The sequence below is a fragment of the Corylus avellana genome, chromosome ca5, assembly GCF_901000735.1.
Source record: "Corylus avellana chromosome ca5, CavTom2PMs-1.0".
Lineage (NCBI taxonomy): Eukaryota > Viridiplantae > Streptophyta > Magnoliopsida > Fagales > Betulaceae > Corylus > Corylus avellana.
This window is the reverse complement of record NC_081545.1, coordinates 12,195,636-12,216,377: the sequence shown is the minus strand read 5'-3', so window position 1 is coordinate 12,216,377 and position 20,742 is coordinate 12,195,636. Positions and strand designations below refer to the sequence as shown.

Sequence of the window (20,742 nt, the reverse complement as noted above, 5' to 3'; positions counted from 1 at the left end):
CGAAATTTAATAAATTGGTGATGGTTTTTTGAAAAACTATCACCTTTTAAAAGGTGTCGATTTTGCAAAGCCCACATCTTTCGGTATTGGATTTGCTTAAACCAACACTTTTTTCTATTTTCCCTACCCTAAATTCACTACTCTTCATATGTGTCACCATTAAACCGTCAATGATTTAAGGCCCTAAACCATCACTAAAACCCTTTATTTTATTTTTGTAGTGTATACTATTTTTTATAGAAACCAACCGTTATAATTTTTCATGAAATGTCACTTGTTATCCAAGACATCCTTTTATATATGAATACCCTTTCAATTAAAACACCCATTTACACCCACTTAACTTCAACTTAAAATATGAGGACTCTTTAGCTCACATCCAAGTGTGTTCTTGTCAAATGTGGTTCAGATATCTCGATCAAGCTTCAATAGATGAGATTGTTTAGTTTGATGTGCTATCATATCTTCTTCTGGTTTCAAACATTAGATGCTCTGTTGGATGGTTATTGAAAATAGATGACATTGTCGTACTGGAGGATGACTTGTTGTCTGAAGCTACCAATGCTGTATCAGAAGAATATGATAGATTAACTGCTAGCTTTCAATGCTAGTGTTCCTATCTATTCCAAATTAAATGATGTATAATTTAGGGGTAGGAGCGAGAGAAATTTCAAAAATAAAATGTAAAACTGCAAGAGAATCTCGTGTTTAGTGGGCTCCCAAAGACATTGATTTTTGATCTCTTGCATGGCTTCTTTCAGTTCTCACCTGAATTGTTGCAGTTCTTGTATGGTTTCTTTCATCATGTCTTCCAAGGATAATTCTTGTGGAGGATAATTGCAGGATGAAGGCATGGAAGATTGTTGTACTAATGATTCTTGATGAGCATAATTTTCTGCAGCAATTTCCTCTCTTTCAAGGTTGGTGGTGGCTCGGACATGCTCATGATAAGATTGGTTATCGAACTGCGGATATTCCGGATGGTGCAGTTCACGATATTGGGGAGCATAATTTCCCGTAATTTGAGTTTGCCAAGAGAAATCAGAATGGTTGCTCTAGTCCGGGTTATAATAATTGGAATATGAATCAAACCCTGGGCTGGAGAAATTAGTGTTCATTTGCTCATATAAAAAATTAGAAAGTTGTCCCCATGATGGACAATTATTATCACTATAATAAGGATTGAAGTAGTATGAACATGGTTTATGTGATGTGTAGGTGTGAGAAAAATGGGTTGAGATAAATTTAGCTGCTATGAGTTGGTCTAATCTGTCAAATAAGGCATCAATCTTAGCTTGCAGATTTCCGAACCTACTTTCACCAAAAAGACCTTCATTCCTTTGAGCATTTGGAGAATGTGCCCTGCCGCTAGTCGAACCATATTATACCCAAGGATATATGATCACTCTCACTTAAGTCACTTTTTAGTATGCAACTATCCCACATAAAACATTAACTATTTTTTTTTTAAATCTTTTTAAAAGAAAATTAACTAACACAAAAAATGACTAACACAATAAAAAATAAATAAATAAAAACTTAGAAAAAGGACCAAAAATAAATTTGGCAAAAATTTTTCAGCTACTGCCAGTCTGTTGGTGCTGCATGTGGAGGCATGCTCAAGCGCAGGCTAGATGGGATCGAGCGTAGGTGCGCTGATCCGTCAGTGATGCTACGGCTGCGTGCGTGCACTCGAGCTGACGTAGGGAGTTGTCGAGCGCAAGCGCGCACAACTGAACCGGCTACAGCCTTGGCCCCGAGTGCGCTCGAGCGTAGTAGGACTGGGCTCGATCGCACTTACGTTGGTGTGCGGAGAGAGCTGCACAGAAGTAGAAGGTCTGCTACGCACTGGTCTATTGACTGGTGCTCCTTGCGGCATGAGTGCACTCGAGCGGCTGCTGCAAATCTGGTCTGGTAGGAACTGCAAAACAAGCCAAAAAACAAAACAAAAAAGAAAATCTTTATTTTTTTTATTTTTTTTATTAGTAACAGGAATAAAAATTGTGCAGAAAATTAAAATCCTAATTATAACTAGTAGAAAGATTAAACTAATTTAGAAATAAATTGGTTTCAAAAGGCGAACAATTCCCTAGCAACGGCGCCAAAAACTTGTTGTGAAAATTTTATTATACTCGCAAGTGCACGAATCGTTTGCAATACAATGTTTTGCAAGTGCGAGGTCAAACTCACAGGAAATTGTGCTCTTTAAAGCAAATTTAAATCTAAACTAATTAAACCCTAACCTAGCTCTAATAAAAGTTGAATTTTGGGTTTTTGAAAATTAAAAGACAAAACATAAACTAAATAAAATAAAACACTAAGGTTTGAGAATTTACACTCACTGAATCATAACAAGATACTCCATGTTCATCAATATTAATCTGAAGTTCTCACAATTAAAATCTTAGATATGTTTTGTTATGCTTCAAACAGTTAATCAAAACCATCACATGTATCCATTAATTGCACAAATCACAAAAGGAATCCAATATCAATTAAATCATCAGATATATTCGTAAATCACAAAAGATATCAAATTTCAATTGAAACACCATATGTATCCGTAGAACAAATCACAAGGGATATCCAATTATTTATTCAATTAAAACCAAGCAATCAATTATGTGAAATTATCCAAAATCATCAAATATATCCTTAAATCACAAAAGATATTCAAGAATCATTCCACACATTGAAAAGAAGTAAAACAATTGAAATATTAAACCATAAAATTGGACAATAAAGATTACATGAAAGTACTGTTGTTCTTCATTGATAAGGCTTCATCCCCAACCTAAGTTGAGAATTTAGCTCCACATTATAGAAAATAAAACCTAAACCTAACCCTAAAGAAAAACTAAAACTAAACTAAAGAGAGCAAAGCTGTGGAATTTTGTTCTCCAAACTTGCCTAATTTTCTTGAATGCATAGAGGTCTATTTATAGGGCTTAGGAGAGTCCTAGAAACCCTAGTAAACCTAAATAATTCGGAGGTCTATTTCATAGTCTAAATAGAAGTCTGAAACCTTGGATGGCTGATTTTCCAGCTTTCTTCCAAACTTTACATTTTTCTCTTAAAGCTGCAGTTTATCTTCAACAACCTACAAAACACTAAAAACACAAATCTAACGCAAAACATTAGATTACAACACGGCTAAGGGATTAATTAATGTAAATTAAGGGGCTCAAATATGCAATATTTGGCACTCATCACTTTGTTTACTAGGTCCGTCAGATTACCAATCTCAAAGCCAACCACCTGATTCATGATTTTCAGTTGCAATCCTTTCTCGAACTTTCTCGCCTTCAATTCTTCTGTGGCTACCAAATACGGAGCAAATCGTGAGTGTTCTATAAATTTGGCGGCGTACTGTTCCACCGTCAATGATCCCTAGTTAAGATTAGTGAACTCCTAAGCCTTAGCTTGTCAAACTGACTGGGAAAAGAAACGTTCCAGAAATGCAACCTCAAAGTTCTTCCAAGTAATGGATACTCCTTTGCCCACTTGTTGCTGCACATGTTCCTTCTTTGCCGTCCACCAGCGTTCTCCCTCCGCAGTCAGTTTGAAAGTGGCAAAGAGAACCATCAGGTCATCCAAATAGCGCATAACTTCCATCAATTTCTCAATCTGTGTAATCCAGTCCTCCGCAGCTACTGCATTTAACTGTCCATCAAAAGTTGGGGGGTGTTGTTTATTAAACTGTTCAAAGGTACATCCACGTTGTTCATTCTCGTTATGTCCCCCTCCTCAATTGCCATTCGCACCCCTCACCAAAAGATCCACTAGTTTAGTAGCCAAAGCAGTCAAGGCTTCTAGGTTCTGATTCTGGTTTATGTTCTCCTTACGATTAGCATTCTCATTTTTGGCCTGTTTCCATTACAGTTACGCCTGGTTGCCATCTCTAAAAACAAAGTTAACAAGTTAGGACTCTCTAACAAATACTTTCCTCATTTCCTAATACATTGGAAAACAAATAGACTCCACTAAGCTAGAATGTGGTTTCCCCTTTTTCCCCACTAAATCTTAACTTAATTCTCTCGTTCCTAAGAGTCTACAGAACCTTATAACCTTTTGCTCTGGTACCAACTGTAATGCCCCTGACCTGTTAGGGTTAAGTTTGCTAACTTGATCTCTCAAAGGTGCAAACTATTATAAGGCTTTCCAGAGCAATTAACTAAATGTGGAAATAAATGCATTATAAAAATTTATTGAATGCGGAAACATTTGGTCTAAACAATAAAACTAACATCATAGTTCTAAAAATTCCAAATAGCCAAACTCTATGCTAGTGCACTTAATATAAAAGAAAGCATATTTCATGACATAAACCTATGGTTCTCCTAACTCCCCATTCCGGCTGTCTATTCCTTCATGCTTATTCCCTGAAAACAAAAATATAATAAGGGTGAGAGAAAAAAATGCTTAGTAACTATATCCTCAACCATAAAACAGTTGAGTTAAAAATCGTTTTCTAAAATACTGGTTTTCTTTTATGACACCTCCAAGACAAAGATATTTTTCTTTGAAAAGAACAACAATAAATACTCATCTAATGAACAAAAGTCATTTTTAATAAAGTTGTTCTCATAATAGGGCCATGTACAATGTTACCCCTGTGAAATAGGGTTGCGCGGTCTTTATGACCGTGGCAGCGCCTGTGGCCACAAATGTGCCTTCTGGTGCCAGCCAATTAACTAAGGTGCACTTAGCTTGGCAAAACCTGATTGATCCCACCTTTTAAACGTCCTTCAGTGGGTTGTGCTTCCATCTCTAGCATCAGTACCGTGCAGCGTTTCTCTGAGTTCTTGGGCCAAAATTATCTTCTCCACACTCTTGCCCCATATAATAAAACTATTTTCTTTTCCTTTACTTCTTTTCTCTTAACTCAACCTTGTGTAAGGTGTCTGATGTACGAATTTAATTGTACTCGCAAGCGCACGAGTCGTGTGCAGTAAAGTGTGTGCAAGTGCGAGGTCCAATCCAAAGGGAGACGTGTTTGCAAGAATCAATTTTCTAGTTTAACCTAATTCTATCTTAACCTAGTTCCAATTTTTGTAACTGTGTCATGCAAAATCATAAACTAAAACTAAACAAATTAAAAATAAGTAATGGTAAATTACTAAGGTTTTCGAATCCCCCTCGTCAAATCAAACAACATATCTTGCATTTTATGCATACAATATTCAATCCAAATATACTGTTCAAAAGTTGTAAACATGCAAATTAAATCATTCGATGAATCCATCCGTTCAAAGAATCACAACGAATATTTAATTGAACATGAGTATACTACCAACATTTAATCAATTAAACTTAATTAAACTGTTGAATTGGCTTTTGAACAACACTATATTACCAACATTTAATCAATTAAACTTAATTAAACTGTTGAATTGGCTTTTGAAGCACACATCATAATATAATCTCATTGTATGTATAAAACGACAAGACATGTATGTTTATCAATGACGAGGCTTCATCTTCAACCTTAGTTGAAGGTTTTAGCCTCTCATGATAATAAAAACAACAAAAAATTGAATTGACATCATGAGAAAAATAAAACTTACAATGAAAAACGAAGCACAAGCTTCCATACGACAAAACGTCGTATTTTAGCTTAAAACGGTGCCTCCCAATGTGTGTTTACAAGAGAAAAACGTTGTATATAAATAATAAAAACTAGGGTTCAGCGCTGCCAGGTCAGCGTGAATGCGCTCGAGCGCACTCGGTTTTTTTTCAAGGCTCCTGTGGCGCAGCAATTAAGCGATGCATGCTAGGGCTGACGTGGTCGTGTGCTAGAGCATGCCGTTCTTGCACTCAAGCGCAGGTGCGCTCGATCGTCTGTCTGTGTGTTCGATCGCACTTCCAAGAATCTTCAATTATTTTGCTTATTTCCACCCTCAAACCGCAGTTTTCTCTTAATGACCTACAACACACCAAAACTAACAAAAAAACATCAGAAATTAACACAGCTAAGAGCTTAACAAACATAAGTAAAGGGGCCCAAATATACAATATTTGGCACTCATCAAATACACCCAAACTTACATTTTGCTAGTCCCTTAGCAAAACAAAATCCGTTGTCGTGGGAGAAACGATTGCATTTAGCATATGCAACAAGCCTTTTAAACCCCTAGGCATCCCTAGAGGACGAGTGAAGTCTCGTGAGGGTTTAACAGTAATGATACCCACAAACATTTATGCATTATGTTATTTGACAACCAAGGAGTTCCACACAAACACATGTTTTTTAACATCGTGAGCAAGTTTAACACAATGAACACTACAATCACATCATCAAAACAACCACAAATCATTCAACTCAAAGATGGAAATTTGAGTCAACACATGTTCCAATAAGTGCAATGTGAGACTAACATATGATCATGAGGCTTCAATTTATTCTCGAACTTGGGTGTACCTTAAAAGTGATAGGAATTCGCACAGATAAAACAACAAAGGCTTAAAATTTAATTTAATTTAATTTTATTTTTTTGGTAGGTTGTGCAATGCTTAGCTTCCTTAAGCTTTCTAATTGACCTATGTAACGAGTGTTGGGCCAGAGACTCCCAAACCAAATGGCTTTAGGGCACTAGATGTAGAAACATCCCTAAGGGCTTAATTACTCAAGTCAACTAGGCTACGAAGCCAAACTAGCCATACAACCAACCATGTTAGGTTTCTCATCTTTTTACGCAAACACTCAATGCTTTGTGAGGCATGAGGTCCGGTTACTCAATGAGAACTCAAACTGATTTTTTTTTTTTTTTTCAAGCCAAGGTTTCATCACACTTCATCCTACCAATCTCGAAATACACCCTAGTCAAGTCAAATCTTATACCTCACCGATTCTATGCTAGTGTGCTCGTGGTGATAAACTCAAACATGTGAAATCTCTCTAATCCAACAATGAGTCAAAAGACTCAGATTCCTAATGACATGATGTGTTCAAAATGCTAAACAGACCAATAAAAAACATAGCAAAAATTTGTTTTTGTTTTTTTATTTTGTTTTTTTTTTTAACACGAATAATCAAGGAAAAAGATAGAGAAATGTCTACTCCACCCCCAAACTGAAATGACACATTGTCCTCAATGGGTCCAGAGATACAATACCAGGTGAGCGGCGCAAGTCGGGTTTAACGTAGGAGAACGCTCCCCCAAACTGGAATGGCAAACACTTGCCCTGAAAAAAAAAAACAGAAACAAACAAACAAGATAAAATGGTAAGGGAAAGAATGAGGGTTGCCTCCCACAAGCGCTAAGTTTTAAGTCTTCAGCCAGATTCTCCACAAAAGATGACAATCACTCAGAATAACTCGGATCCTCCAACAATGTCGTCTCGATCTCCTTACTTCTTAACTCTAAGAATGGTTTTAATCTCTGTCCATTCGCCTTGAAGGTGTTACCATTCTTAGGATCCTCAATCTTGATAACCCTATGAGGAAAAACAGACCGAATGATAAATGGGCCTGTCCACCAAGATTTCAACTTGCCTGGGAAAAGATTCAGCCGAGAATTGTAAAGAAGGACTTTCTCACCAGGCTCAAAAGATCGTCTCAAAATGCTCTGGTCATGAGCCTTCTTCATTTGTTCCTTGTACAACCGCACAGAATCATAAGCATCATTCCTCAGCTCCTCTAATTCATTGAGTTGGAGCTTCCTTTGTGAGCCAGCCTTCAAAAGATTGAAGTTCAGCTGCTTGATGGCCCAATATGCTCTATGCTCCAACTCCACGGGAAGATGACATGCCTTCCCATACACAAGCCGATAGGGTGACATCCCAATCGGGGTCTTGAAAGCTATCCTATATGCCTACAGTGCATCACTCAATCGCATAGACCAATCTTTTTTATTTGGGTTTACTGTCTTTTCCAAAATATGCTTGATCTCTCGATTGGAAACTTCCACCTGTCCACTCGTCTGTGGGTGATTCGGGGTGGCAACCTTATGTGTGATGAAATACTTCTTCATCAACTGCTCAAAAATCCGAATGCAAAAACTGGACCACTACTTTGTGGTCATTAGTCTTGCATGCAACCGCCTCCACCCATTTCGACACATAGTCCACAGCAACCAAGATGTACAGATAGCCAAATGAGTTTGGGAAGGGTCCAATGAAATCAATGCCCCATACATCAAAAATCTCAACGATCAAAATGGGACTGAGGGGCATCATATTCCTCCTGGAGATACTCCCGAGCTTCTGACAACGCTCACAAGAAATGGAATAAGCATGGGCGTCTCTAAAAAGGGTAGGCCAATAGAATCCACACTGCAAAATCTTGGCAGCGGTCTTCATAGCGCTGAAATGGCCTCCACAAGCACGATCATGACAAAAGGAGATGACATTGGATTGGTCATGCTCAGGTATACACCTCCTAATGATCTGATCGAGACAATACTTGAACAGGTAAGGATCGTCCCAAAAAAAGTACTTCACCATGGACAAAAATTTAGACCTATCTTGTCGCCCCTACTGCTGAGGCAGTTGGCCGGTGACGAGGTAGTTCACTATATCAGCAAACCATGGTGTGGGCTCATGAGCAATGTACATCAAGTGCTCATCAGGGAAAGTCTCCAAAATGGGGCTGGCGTCCTCGGTGTAATCCACAATCAATTTAGACAAATGATCCGCCACCACATTTTTGGAACCCTTCTTGTCCCGAATTTCTATGTCAAACTCCTGAAGTAGCAAAATCCATTGGATCAGACGAGATTTAGCATCTTTTTTGGAAAAAAGATACTTCAACGCTGCGTGATCCGAAAAGATGATGACTTTAGATCCTAGCAAATAGGATCTAAACTTGTCTAGTGCAAAAACGACTGCCAACAACTCCGTCTCCGTGGTGGAGTAGTTGAGTTGTGCATCGTTCAGAGTTCTGCTCACATAGTAAATGACATAGGGGAGCCTATCAACACGCTGCCCCAAAACAGCTCCAACTGCATAATCCGATGCGTCACACATGATCTCAAAAGGTGCACCCCAATTGGGTGGCTAAATAATCGGTGTGGACGTCAGAATGCTCTTAAGGTCCCCAAATGCTCTCTTGCAATCCTCATCGAATACAAATGAGGAATCCTTCACCAACAACTTACACAAGGGCCTGGCAATCTTGCTAAAGTCCTAGATAAACCGCCTATAGAATCCTGTATGGCCCAAAAAAGAACGAACCTTCTTCACTGTACGAGGGGGTGGAAGGTTGGAAATCAGATCCACCTTTGCTTTATCAACCTCTATCCCCCTCTAAGATATGACGTGCCCTAATACAATACCTTGCTTGACCATAAAGTGGCACTTCTCCCAATTGAGCACCAGGTTCTTCTCCTTGCACCGTACTAATACCAAAGTCAGGCGGTGCAAACACTCATCAAAGGATGAACCGAAGATAGAGAAGTCGTCCATGAGAATCTCTAAAAAATGCTCTACCATGTCAGAAAAAATACTGATCATGCACCGCTGAAAAGTAGAGGGTGCGTTCCATAACCCAAAGGGCATGCGACGGTAGGCGAAAGTCCCAAAAGGACAGGTAAACGTCGTCTTCTCCTGATCTTCAGGGTCCACAGGGACCTGGTTATATCCAGAATAACCATCCAAAAAAAAAAATAGTACTCATGCGTTGCCAAGCGCTCCACCATTTGATCAATAAATGGAAGCAGGAAGTGATCCTTTCTGGTGGCAGCATTCAACTTCCGGTAGTCTATGCATACTCTCCATCCTGATTGAAAACGAGTTGGGACCAACTCATCATCCTTGTTCTTCACTACCGTCAATCCAGCTTGCTTGGGCACAACATGAATCAGGCTCACCCACTTGCTGTCAGAGATGGGATAAATGATCCTTGCATCCAACAACTTAATCACTTCAGTCCTCACCACCTCTTGCATAGCTGGGTTAAGCCTCCTCTTTGGCTCCCTTGATGGCTTGGCATTCTCCTCCAAATGTATCTTGTGCATCACCACCGAGGGACTGATCCCCTTGATATCCTCAATAGTTCAGCCAATAGCTTCTTTGTGTTCTCTTAAAACCTCTAATAATTTCTCCTCTTGAGCATCGATCAAATCTGAAGCTATAATCACAGGCAAAGAATCTGCTGGACCTAGGAACTTATACTTGAGAGTGTCCGGTAGAGGTTTAAGTTCCTTCTTGGGAGGATCAGGTACTACTGTCTCCTCCTTCTCACTGCTCACCAGAGGAGCAGTCTCCAAGATTGCATCTGCTTGCTCAAGCAACTTGTCCAAGTCCAAATCTTCTCTGAACTAAGCAAAGCATGCCTCCAGGAGGTCCTCTATGCTTGATTCTTCAACAACCTCCTCAATGATTTCCTCTATCAAGCATAACTGTTGCATTTCCTAATATTCCAATGGTTGCTTTCTAATATGGAAAATATTCAGCTCCACTGTCATATTTCCAAAGGAAATCTTCATCACCCCCGTCCTACAATTGATTAGGGCGTTAGCTATAGCTAGAAATGGCCGCCCTAAGATCACCGGTATTTGACTCCCCACATCCGGAACCGGCTCTATGTCAAGCACAATAAAATCCACGGGGAAATAAAACTTATCCACCTTAATCAGGACATCCTCTACTATTCCCCATGGAACCTTCACTGACTTGTCAGCTAATTGCAGTGTCATGGATGTGGGCCTCAACTCTCCTAGCCCCAACTGCACATAAACTGAGTAAGGCAACAAATTGACACTTGCTCCAAGATCCAATAATGCCCTCTCAATTTGGCTGACTCCAATCATGCAAGAAATAGTAGGACATCCAGGGTCCTTGTGCTTGAGGGGCAACTTGCATTTCAGGATTGAAGAAACCTACTCGGTTAGGAATGCCTTCTTCGGAACATTTGTCTTCCTCTTCACTGTAATCAAATCCTTCAAGAACTTGGCATATGAAGGTACTTGTTGGATGGCGTCCAAAAAAGGAATATTGATTTGAACTTGCTTGAACACCTCCAGAATGTCCTCAAATTTCCTTCCTTTCATGGGAGCTTGCAACCTTTCAGGGTAAGGTGCTTTTGGCACAAATGACCTTGGAGGGTCCTCAATAATGGGTGTGGCTGTAGATGGCTCGACATCTTTCTTCTCTTTGTTGCCACTCTGTTCTTTTTCTTGCCCTGCGGGGTCTTCTTCTTGCTCAACCACTCGATTGTCCACTTGTCTCCCTGACCTCAGTGTCACAATTGCCTGCATATGTTCTTGCCCGTGTGCAGAACTTGAGGAATTCCCAACCATATATTGACCTTTTGGGTTGGGTATGGACTGACTGGGCAATTTCCCTTTTTCTCTCTCACCCAAGTGATTGGCTATCTGTCCAATCTGACTCTCCATCTTCGCAATTGCTTGGGTGTTAACCATGGTGGCGTTCTTCACTTCATCTATTGCTTGGGTGTTTGCCATGGTAGAGTTTTTGAGCTCTTGTATGGTCTGGCTATTCGATTGTATGAATGCCTTCATTGTTTCTTCCAGCGAATGATTGTGACAAAGATGCAGGATGTTGCGCTGGTTGAGTTGAACGACCATGATTCTGAGCATGTGAGGGAAATCCTTGATTCATTGGTTGGCTCTGCTTCCATGAGAAATTAGAGTGGTTCCGCCACCCTGGATTGTGTGTCTTCGAGTATGGTCCGCTCGCTTGCTTCCTAAAGTCATTGAAGGCGTTCACTTGTTCCATGGAGCACTCGGCAAAAGCCGGTGAAAATGGACAATTCTATGCTAAGTGCATAGGATTAGCACAGATTGAACAGCCATCAACATTGAATGTGTTGGTAGCATTTACGGATTGACCCACTGCAAGGGCTTCAACCTTCTTGGACAGAGCATCTATCTTAATCCTCAAATCAGTGTCCTCCTTAACCTCATAGATGCCACCTTTCTTGGGGATACGGGCAGATTTATCCCGACAACTCGAAAAATCCCACTGGTGTGAGCTGTCGGACAACTTATCTAGTGCCTTATATGCTGCATCCCCTGTCAGACTTAAGAATGCTCCTCCATTCATTGACTCAATCATACTACAATTGGATTGGGTCAATCCTTGGTAGAAAAACTGAATGAGTCTCCACTTCTCATAACCATGTGGAGGGCATCTTATCAACAACTCCTTAAATCTTTCCCAACACTCCGAAAATTTCTCGTCCTCCACCTGAGTGAATGAACTTATTTCCTTTCTGCATTCATTGACCTTTGACATTGGGAAATATTTGTTATAGAACTTGCTTAACAAGCTTTCCCAAGATGTAATGGATCCGGGTGTGTTGGAGTCCAACCATGCCTTGGCTTTGTCTTGCAGAAAGAAAGGAAATAGTCTGAGATGGACAGACTCTTCGGAGAAATTTTGAAATTTGAAAGTGGCGCATATGTCCTTGAATTTCTTTACATGACTGTAAGGATTTTCAAGTTCTAGGCCATGGAACGATGGTAGGAGTTGGATGACATGAGGTTTCAAATCAAAATGAGTAGCATTGGTTGGTGGCAACACTATACACGAATGGGATGTAGTGAAGTCCACAGGTGCGAACAACTCCCTAAGTGACGTAGTGAAGTCCACATTCCAAGCTCTAGATTGCTCGGGATTTCCATCTCTAGCATCCTCATGCTCAACCCTAGGTTCCTCTATGTTATCTTGTTGGTCTCCCATTTCGCCTCTATCCCCACTCTCAATAGGCGCTCTTCGAGTTCTCCTAAGAATTCTATCAATGTCGGGGTCTAAGGGTATTAATTCTAGGTTCAAGGATCTCTGACCAAGCATGCACCAAACACAAATGCTCAAATAAACTAGCTAAAAAATAACGAAATATTCACAAAAGAAAGAACAAACAAACAAAAGATAATAAAACAGAAACAAAATTTTAACAAGAATAACCCAAAGAATTTGCAGAACAAAATTTCACTAAGCTGCTTCTGGTATGCTGATGCTGCCAGGGGAGATGCGCTCGAGCACAAGAATTTGTGATCGAGCGTATGTGCGCTCGATCATCACAGGGGTGCGATTGAGCGTTTACGCACTTCGAGTGTAGGCACAAAAGGGCAAGCGTAGATATGCTTGCTCGCTGCAATAGGCCCGAGTGCGATCGAGCGTAGATAAGCTGCGCTTGATTGCTCTGGTAGTGACTAAATTTCGCCAAACTTCACAAAACACAGAAACACAAAGCACTTTTTTTTTTTTTTGTTAGATCATTGCAGAAAACAAAATAAAAAAATAAATAAAAAAAATCTACCTAAACTAGTAGAAAGATAAAATTAATTCAAACAAAAAAAATCAATTTTTACAAAATCAAACGTCTCCCCTGCAACGGTGCCAAAATTTGATGTACAAATTTAATTGCACTCGCAAGCGCATGAGTCGTGTGCAGTAAAGTGTGTGCAAGTGCGAGGTCGAATCCACAGGAAGACGTGTTTGCAAGAATCAATTTTCTAGTTTAACCTAATTTTATCTTAACCTAGTTCCAATTTTTGTAACTGTGTCGTGCAAAATCATAAACTAAAACTAAACAAATTAAAAATAAGTAATGGTAAATTACTAAGGTTTCCGAATCCCCCTCGTCAAATCAAACAACATATCTTGCGTTTTATGCATACAGTATTCAATCCAAATATACTGTTCAAAAGTTGTAAACATGCAAATTAAATCATTTGATGAATCCATCCGTTCAAAGAATCACAACGAATATTTAATTGAACATGAGTATACTACCAACATTTAATCAATTAAACTTAATTAAACTATTGAATTGGCTTTTGAACAACACTATATTACCAACATTTAATCAATTAAGCTTAATTAAACTGTTGAATTGGCTTTTGAACCACACTTTCATAATATAATCTCATTGTATGTATAAAACAACAAGACATGTATGTTTATCAATGACGAGGCTTCATCTTCAACCTTAGTTGAACGTTTTAGCCTCTCATGATAACAAAAACAACAAAAAATTGAATTGACATCATGAGAAAAATAAAACTTACAATGAAAAACGAAGCACAAGCTTCCGCATGACAAAACGTCGTATTTTAGCTTAAAATGGCGCCTCCCAATGTGTGTTTACAAGAGAAAAACGTTGTATATAAATAATAAAAACTAGGGTTCAGCGCTGCCAAGTCAGCATAAGAACACTCGATCGCACCCAAGGTGCGCTCGAGCGCACTCGATTTTTTTTCAAGGCTCCTGCGACGCAGCAATTAAGCGATGCATGCTAGGGACGTGTCGTGCGCTCGAGTGTTCTGTTCTTGTGCTTGAGCGCAGGTGCGCTCGATCGTCTCTCTGTGCGCTCGATCGTACTTCCAGGAATCTTCAATTATTTTGCTTATTTCCACCCTCAAACCGCAATTTTCTCTTAATGACCTGCAACACACCAAAACACCAAAACTAACAAAAAACATCAGAAATTAACATAGCTAAGAGCTTAACAAACATAAGTAAAGGGGCCCAAATATACAATATTTGGCACTCATCAATGTCGGAGGGTTTACTTATCTTTACTTTAACGAATTACCCTTAAAATTTCAAGTGACAATAAATAATCATTTTTCTAATTTGAAAACTTCTTATGTCAATATTAAAAGTGACATATAAATCTTTGTAAGCTTATAAGTATATAACATAAGCATTTAATAACATAATATAAACATTTAAATAAAACAAGTAATAAGTTTTACATAAAAATTATGCAAAGGGATAATACTTTGAAAAGAGTTAAGGACTTCCCTTTACCTAATACTGCAGCTATTAAGACTAATTTGTACCATTAATCACCTAAACTGATAGAATTTAGCTATATTAGCCTTAGGCTAAACACATAAGCCCTATCTATAAGTCTATCTTAACTATGCCCGACCCCTTAATAAAATTGGATCAATTAGACCCATTATTATTTATTATTATTAAAACAAATAAACAACTAAACCTTCCAAGAGTTTTCTACGAAATTTCAAGTTTCATGGCCATTAGATTGCTAACTTCTCTTTCATTAATGGATGTTGTATGTATAATTTACTAAAGGCTAGTTTAACCAAAACTCATTACAAAAATGCTGTGAATTTTTAACGTGGAGTTTTTGACGTGTCAATGGTAGTGACACGTCAAAAACCCCTTTTAACGTGCGACTTTTGACGTTTCTCAACAGTTAAAACGGGGGATGTCAAAAATTCCAGATTTTTTACGTGTCTACAGTGCTACGTCAAAAATTTTTGACGTGTTGGAGAGGACACGTCAAAAATTTTTGACGTGCTTTTTTGACGTGTCACTCCGTTTGACACGTCAAAAATATACTTTTTTTTCAATATAATATTATAATTCCAATATTAACCTGATATCCAAATACAATTACAATTCTAATATCCAAATACAATTACAATTACAATTCCAATATACAACACAAACACAATTCCAATATACAATACATAATCCAATTTCAATATTCAATACATAATCCAATTCCAATTCCAATATCCAATACATAATCCAATATCTAATACATAATCCATATCCGATATCCATATCCAATACATAATCCAATATCCAATACATAATCCATATCCAATACATAATCCAATATCCAATACAGAATCCAATATCCAATCCAATATCCAATATCCAATATCCAATATACAATATCCAATATACAATATACAATATCATATATCCATACAATATCCAATATCAAATACATATACAATATTTATACAATATCCAATACATATATCCAATATACGATATATTTCCAATAATATATATCCAATATCCAATATATATCCAATAATACATATTCAATATCTAATACATATCCAATTTCTCATACATTCAATACGTACGAAATTCCAACACAACTTCATTAAACAAAATTCCAGCACACATACTACGTTCCAACACAATACATAATGAAACATATATATACATCGAAAACACGTTCAAACACAAGGCAAAAATAAGTTCCAATTAGTCTCAACAAACATATAGTTTGATCTAACTATATACAAAGCAATAAACAATAGTAAATATATATAACTTAACAAAAAGTGATGATGATAAACGACGTGCTCAGCCCAACTCAACAGAGTCATCCCCCAACGCTTAATCTGCATTACCTGCAAATGGGTTGTGAACCAGTAATAATCAATACACAAATTGAAAATTAATCTATACAGTAATGCAAATATACGTTAGTTCTAAAATGGACCGCTATAACAAAGCGTTGATAAATGAGACTTTTGTGAAAACTAGGGGTTTCTAACTATTAGAAAAATAACACAAAATATATCATTACCTTTGTGGAGCGCAAATCCAGAGGTCGACGCGAACATGGCCTCAAGCTGGCAGAAACGGGCCTCAAACATGGCATCTTTCTCTGCTTCCCAAGCTTTTTGTACTTCAATGTGCTTCGCCATCTCATCCATCGAACGTTGTTGTTTTTCCCGCTCCTCTTCAAGTTCTCTAATCCTATCCATCATCTGTGAGAACGAGGAGTTTGAAGAATTCTGAGACCATGCCTGAGACGGTGTATAGTACGAATGTATACTGCCCCACACCGGCAACACATTCGAACCCACCTGTCGGACCATGCCAGCATACTCAGGCTTATTTCCGTGCGCTTGAGCATACGCGTCATTAGGTGTCCACTGTACCGTCCCTTTAGTCATGGTTGACGTCAATGCCGGGTCGATGGGCATCAATTCCTTCATCCTTTCCTGTACATTAAAAAACAAGTTAGTATCTCATATAAGGAACGTTAATCATAAATAATTTATCAAAATATATATCGGTGAATACTTACGCATCTCTCCCTGACCACTTCATTTGGATAGCCACCATCCTTCTTCGTGTGTGTCGTGATGTAATTTTACGCTCGAGTCAGAGTAGTGCCCAAAGATAAGGTTTGCATAGAAAAAAAATCAATCAAAAATCGAAAAAAAAAAAAAAAAAAAAAAAAAGACCTAAACAACCGATTTTATATATATATAAGACAAATACCTCTTGATGTGTCGCTCTAGCGAAGCTCATCGACTCGGTGCAGTGAGGTGTGTTGTTTTTTTTTCGCAATGCCTTCATGTAGGCAGCATACTCCTACATGAATACCACCCTTAAAATGTCAAGCCTAACACAATTACAATTAACGAAACTACACAATTACAACTAATTCAACTACACTCGTGATGTACCTGATTCTTCGGGTTGCACCATTTAGTCAACAAGACATTAAAGTCCTTGGCATTGTATGCCCTAACGGCATTCTCACCTATTCTCGCCTTCACTGCATCTGGAGTATCGCCCGGCTTGATTTTTAACGCTTTTTTTACAGAGTGTCTCCAACTTTTCAGCTTCACGCCCATGTCTCTGAACGCATCCCTTTTAATTGCCTCGAGATTGTACTCAAGCGGGATGTAGAACTCAGTCTGCACAAGTTGAAAAAGTTAGGCGTATAATTTCACACATTAACAATGATTAAAATATTGAAATACACGTGCGAAAAATAGAATAAAGAGTTTAACCAAACCATCAAGGCATCCTATACATCCTCCTTCACAAGGGGAGGTACATCCGCCCATTCATCCCGTAATCTAATATAATTCCCTGCCCTTATGACGTTGCCGGTCGACCTTCTGAATTTCATCCCGCTAAATCCTATAGACTGCCACGCCTTATTGTACTCACACACGACCTTTTGCCCAGGGGGGACCTCCCACGTCTTGTTCGATTGTAGGATGGTCACAACCTGAGTTTGGGCGCCCCCGTCTCGCCCGATACCTAACACATTAATAATTGCAAATGTTAATTATTTGGAATTCAATAGTAACTACATAAATTTTATACGTATTTAATATTGGTATTTGAAGCATATATACTTACTTATTGTCCGGAGGTGGCGAATGCCTAACACTTCTGTAGGACCATCGGGCTCCGAGTCACCTGAGCCAACATTCGCATCCTCCCCATAGTACTGTGTCTCGCTGTCATCTGGATGCGATGGCTCACTGTATGGGACATTACTGTTTAACTCGAGGGGGGGGGGGGAACAACCGCTCTACCTCGCCATGTGCACATATCCCCATCTTGCTCATCGTAGGCGGGGTAGTACCAAGATTATATGATGTGCTAGTGTCATACGGAACCTGCTGAGACCCTTCCCCATGCTCAAGAAGTAATGGTCTATACCCCTGGTCGTCTATATGTAGGGACCCTCGTCGTCTACTCTTCCCCCTCATGCTCATGTCAACCTGTGAAACACATAACACACCCAATTATTTATGTATATAATAGATAAAATATGCACCACAATAACCAATCAATGTAGAAAGAAATAACATAAAACACGTCAACTAATGTGAACTATATATATTATTACAGCAAATTTTTTTTAACCACATACGGATCTAAGTCTTCTCAGATGTAGTCAATGTCATCCTGCGGATCCACTTTATTATTGCTGGTCAATAGGAGCGGGTCACACTCGTGGTAGTTGGCACATTCATCATCAGGACCTTCACCTTGACCAACGTCATATACGTTTCTAGGTTTAGTCCTTAGAACACAAGCCTAATCAGGGTCTCTTTCATCTTGGACGTAAAAGACTTGGTCAACTTATGACGTTAGCACATACGACACATCAGTAATTTTTTGGCCCCGGTGGACAAGGTTTTTGAACCTGACAAGCATCATGCCATACTCGTCTACCTTGTATCCCCTGTCCTTCGTATTGTCCGCCCAATCGCACTTGAATAAAATATACTTAGTCCTATCGAAGTACTCCACCTCCATTATTTTCGTCAACTTCCCATAGTATTTTTCGCCATCAACAGCTGGCACGCACACCCCGCTGTTCTGCGTCCTCTTTTCAGCATCGAATGCAATAGTGCAAAACAACTTCTCGTTAACCTCATGTTTGTTATATCTGGTAATTGTGACCGTCGACCCTTTACAATGCATTACTAGTTTGTCACCTATTTCCTTCCTTCGTCGATCTACCTGCGAGTATATTACGTACAATTGACCATAAAGAAGTTAGTTTTGTTAGTTGTTATGAACCAATAAGTAAATATATTCGGACTGTAACAGTTAAACATTACGGTAGTCTTACGTAGTCACGGTACCAATCGCAGAACAGCGCATGATGTTGGGTTTCCAACTGATCCTCCGTCGTTCGCCCCCTATCGCATGATCGCCTAAATATATCCATGTGCACCCTACAATATGAAGTTTAAATTCTATTATAATTCACAACTAAGGGTGCAAGGTTATATTGAAGTTGCATAGACTACTAACACGACTTACGTTCGTAGATGAAGGAACTCGTCCGAGTTAAACATAATATATCGGTGAATTTGTGTCAATGTGACACGCTCGAGAATGACTCGTGTTCCCGCCCCCTTTGCACCATCCGGGTTTCTTTGAGGCCTATTGTGAAATGTTGGTGCATTGTCTAAATACCTCGAGTAGAACGCCACCAACTCCGTTGCTATGTAGCCCTCCGTAATGCAACCCTCGGGAGCCGCTTTATTGCGAATATTAGATTTGAACCCCCCAAGGCTCCTACATATGATCATAATTCATTCATTACAGTTAGTGATGGTTTTCTAACGGGGGGAAAATAAATTGATGAATATTGGTAAAGTTATTTTACCTCTCTACCGGATACATCCACTTATACTGTACCGATCCACCGATTTGGCATTCACGGACAAGATGCACGACCAAGTGAACCATCACGGTAAAAAAACTTGGGGGGAAGACCCGTTCCATCTGGCACAAAGTGATACAAATGTCACCCTCTAGTCGGTCCATATCATCTTGTGTCAATGACGTTGAACATAGGCCCCTGAAGAATGTAGACATCCGGACAAGTGGTCTAATCACGTTTCCTGACAGTAATCCACACAAGGCAATAAGGAGAAATTGTTGCATAGTGACCTGACTGTCATGGCTCTTCAAACCGGATATCGTACGATCACTAAGTCGTAGACATCGGGATATATTTGAGGCATATCCGTCTGGCACCCTTACATTTCAAAACACTTTCAAATAATTTGTTTTCTCGTCCTTAGATATCGTGTGGCAAGCTGCGGGCATATATGTTTGACCATCCTCACCAGTGTACGGATGAAGTGTATGTCTCAACCCCATTTCTTGCAAGTCTGTGCGGGCTTGGATGTTGTCCTTCGTTTTCCCTAGAATGTCCAGTATTGTGCTAAGTATGTTATCCATTACATTTTTCTCAATATGCATGACATCAAGGTTGTGCCGCAATAGATTATCTTTCCAATACGGCAACCTAAAGAAAACACTTTTCTTCTTCCACAATACGTTAGCAGTCTCGCCTTCTCTTTCTGTAGGCCCACTTTTCTTTCGTTTCTTGTCTTTTTTCTTATTATCCATCCTTGCCTTACCGGCATTCTCATCCCCAATTGCCATATCTTCTAATTGTTTAAGGATTTCATCTCCACTTGGCACATCGGGGGCACATTCTAATTCTTACTTGCTGTCAAATGTTCTTTTGTTCCTCCTCCATGGATGACCCATGGGCAAGTATCGCCTGTGCCCCATATAACAAAATTTCTTGCCATGTTTTAACCTCATGGACCTGGTCGAGTACATACAACAGGGACATGCCTTCTCACCCCTGTTAGGCCACCTGAACAAATCTGCGTATGCCGGGAAGTCATTAATTGTCCAGATCAACTGCGCTCGCAACACAAAGTTCCTTTTCTTGGACACGTCAAATGTGCGTACACCTACAGTCCA

General features: G+C 39.2%; 1 pseudogene; it reads right to left on the bottom strand.

The window, feature by feature from the left end:
• Nucleotides 1-7,814: 7,814 nt before the first annotated feature.
• LOC132181782 (uncharacterized) lies at nucleotides 7,815-20,412 on the bottom strand (annotated as a pseudogene).
• Nucleotides 20,413-20,742: the final 330 nt, after the last annotated feature.